At 42.2% G+C, this 3,651-nt stretch overlaps 1 pseudogene across 1 annotated transcript; it reads right to left on the bottom strand.

Annotated features, from left to right (window-relative positions):
• Window positions 1–1,648: 1,648 nt before the first annotated feature.
• On the bottom strand, window positions 1,649–2,166 carry LOC307095319 (ferritin light chain-like; annotated as a pseudogene). The gene has a single exon. The product of its transcript is annotated as a ferritin light chain-like (transcript).
• Between the last annotated feature and the right edge of the window lie 1,485 nt (window positions 2,167–3,651).

Genomic DNA, 3,651 nt, shown 5'->3' with positions numbered 1-3,651 from the left:
GAAGTTCATTCATTCGGAAATGATAAAGGGTTAGAATGTTCAGAAAGTCAGGGGGTGAGAATTTGCTGGAGACTTTCCAAAAGACGCCATAATTAGTTGTAGAAATTATGCAAGTAGTACATTTAACATTCACTTTTGTAGGGAATCAATTTATTCAACAAATCCAACTCGGAATTAAAGTAGACAAGTTAGTAAGATTTTGCAGAAATAAATTAAAACCTCTATGTATTTTGGATGCTTGCAAATCGGAAACCCAGTGTTCCCGGATACAGATATTTTCTGTTCAGCATTATGGGTATTTGGAAAACAAAACCTTATTTTCAAACTGTAATGGAAGAATCATATTAGAAGATGTTATTGCAATATGAACATTTCCGCATTTTTTGTTTTTACTTAGAATGTTACAATAATAGCTGAGTCTTGTTAGAGAAAATAGGAGCTTATGCAATTTATATTTAGAGAAAAGTGGAAGCCAAGTGGGTTGGGACAGTCAGAAGCCCAGGAGTGTGTAGGAGATTATTTAAACTCTCTGAAAGCAAGAGACAAGTAGTGGAAGGAGGGCAAGAAATTCAGTGCACACAGTTTGACAGTATCTGTAAATAATGGTATACATTCTCTTTCTGTTGTTATTATTTAAAGCCAGCTAGTAAACAGGAGCTATAAAAACAGCTGGCCAGGACAACTTCTTTTTACTACTAAAAACTTGAAGATTTTTATTGTCCAGATCCAAGATCTCAGTGAGCATGCACAAAAATTGATTATAAAGGGAACACACACACACACACACACACACACACACACACACACACACACATTTTAGTGTTTTTCCTCAAATTTAATTGAGAATACTGTGCTATGAGTTGGCATATAATTTATTATTTAGTAGATGGAAAAATAGGTCAGAGACATTAGGCCTGAAGCAGGATTTAGTTTGAAGTCCCACTTTGCCTATGTGAAAATCAACCAGTGTAAGCTTGGCCTCCAATTGCAGAGTATTAGCCTTGGAAAGGACCAGAGAAACAATCCATCTTAGGGCCCCCCTCCCCTTTTTTAACACTTTCATTCATCCTTTAGTCCAAGAGTGGGGAACGTCTGACCCTAGGGCCCCATAAAGTACAAGAAAACATTTGGTCTGGCCCTACCAAGGCATTAGGGATGAGTTAATAAATTTTTGACCAAATATAGCAGGCTAATTTTTAGGTTGAAATTTTCTATCGCCCTTGAATGATGTTACAAATATCCAAATGTCCCTTGGAAGAAAAAAGGTCCCCCACCCCTGCCATAGACAAATTATTGAATGTCTTCTATGCCCTAGGCTCATTAATATATGCTAGGAGATATCCAGTGAATACAATTCTCTCTGTCCTCAAAAATCTCATAATCCAGGACAGTGCCTCTCACACTTTACTGTCTGTACAGATCATCTGGGAGATCTTTTAAATGTAGACTTTATTTACTTTTTTAATAGGAGGAAATTAGGATTTTTTTTCCCTGCAAAAAGCTTTATTGTTTCCATTTGGTCCAACACAGGGGAGAGGGCTCCAGGGCGGTTGAAAGAATGGCTAGAGGTTGCAGAGAGGCTCAGACAAAAACCAGACACCAGAGGGATGCAGAGGACCCCTCAAAGGCCTCTGGATTCCAAAGGCTCCTAGTCATGCTTGAGGGTGAGCCCTTGGAAGATATACTTGCCCAGCCCAGCCTGAGGGCTGGCCAGCCTGGGGAGGTAGTCTGGTGGTCACCCATCTTCTTGATGAGTTTCACCTGCTCATCTAGGAAGTGGTTCTCTGGGAAGTCACAGAGATGAGGGTTTGCACGAGTAGAACCCTTTTGCAGATTCAAAAGGGCCTCGTTAGGTTCCTCTCCAAGGCCATGGCAGCTTCCACAGTGTCCTGAGTTTTGCCCACTCATCTTGGGAAGGCTTCAGCACGTCCTGGAAGAGAATGCAGCCACCGGGCTGGTTTTGCATCTTTAAGAGATGCTCAGCGCCCTTGTTCTTCTGGGCCAACTCAAGAAAGAAGTGGTCCACACCCTCTAGAGCCACATCGTCGGGGTGGAAATAGAAGCCCAGGGAGAGGTAGTGTAGGAGGTCCACAGGTGCAGGTTGGCCAGGTAGTTGACGGCAGCCTCCACCTTGGTGGAATCATTCTGACGAATTTGGGAGCTCATGGTTCTTGGACAATAAAAAGTTAAGGTAAAAAAAAACTGTTGGCTTATTTTGGAGGCTGAGAATGGCCGAGGTGGTTCTGGAGGTGGTATCTGGAGAAGAGGCTGGAGATTGGTTGGAAGAAGGGGTGTCCCTTGGCCTGTCCCATCCAAACCCTGTTGAAGCAAGAGACAGATCAGGGGACCGCCGAGCGCATTGCTAGGATGTGTTTTCTTAAAAGCTTTATTTTTATTGTTGACACTATTAACAGATGTCCCCATTTTCCCTCCTTTTTCCCACCTCTACCCAGCCCTCACCCTCCCCTTCCCTCTGGCCATCTTTAATCTATAATCTAGTAGGTCTAGGATGGGGCCTGAGATTCTGTATTTCTAACAAGCTCTTAGGTGATAACCTTGGGGATTGATCTGGGAGGCACTGTGAGAATATTTGAAGCAGGGGGACCTCATGTGTGAAGGTGCAGAGACAGCATTGATGATGAGAAGTTTAGTTGATGCTAGCAGATTGACCTGCTATGGAGGAATTTGGAGTGTGGCGTCCAAAAGTTAGGGGAAACTGTTATATTGATACCAGAAGCCCAGCGCACAAAATCGCACAGCCCCACCCACCCGTGCATGCCTCTCTGCATGAGCTGAAATTGCACGAGACCCCAGACCTGCCCTGAGAGGAGGGACCCCAGACCCGCCGCACCATGAGGCCCATCAATGCACCTCTGGGTGACCGGTCATTTGGTCATTACAGCGCTATGGCATTAGGGCCACAGGCCCTTTATAATATAGATAGGATGGACATCCTTAAGAAATTATCTTTATAAACATACAATTGACTGTCTTCTGACTTCTTGGATAAATATCCTAATGTTAACATATCGTCATCACTCAATTTATTTTGTTAGTTAGGAGCCCAGACATATCTAACATTAAGATGTAGAAATTAATATGAACTATATTGGAATTTAAAGATATTTCTGTTTTATTGACTTCTGGGAGTGTGGTGTTGGGGCTAAAATATACTTTTCCTTCCATCTTTGAAGTTCTTCTATCTGCGCTAATAATCAAATTAATAGAGACAGATTAATAAGAGAAAATCAAGTTTTAATGTGTACGCATGGGGAATTCACATAAGTATGAAAATTCCAAAAACAGTGCTCTGAAATTGGGTATATATGTTGTTTTGGATAAAAGAGAACGGTGGGGTAGAGGTCTGAGATTTCAAAGAATGAGCGATTTGCAGGTAACTGAGGAGTAGTGGAACACATGGCAGGTACATTTTTGTTAGGCATTCCAGAAACAATGAGATCCAGGGGTGGGGGGACATAGGATTTGGTCAACAAAATTCTCCTGGGAGTCCTCTGTCTAATGCTAAGGTGACTATGCTAAGGTTCCCTTCCTGAAGCAGGTTCTTCCATCTGAATCTCTTAGGCAGGAAAAAGGGGGAGGGTAAGAGGTTCTTTCCAAGTCTTTTCTTTTTTAAAAAAATACATTTTTATT

The sequence above is a fragment of the Cnephaeus nilssonii genome, assembly GCF_951640355.1.
Source record: "Cnephaeus nilssonii genome assembly, chromosome: X".
Lineage (NCBI taxonomy): Eukaryota > Metazoa > Chordata > Mammalia > Chiroptera > Vespertilionidae > Cnephaeus > Cnephaeus nilssonii.
This window is presented reverse-complemented; position numbering and strand designations above follow the sequence as displayed.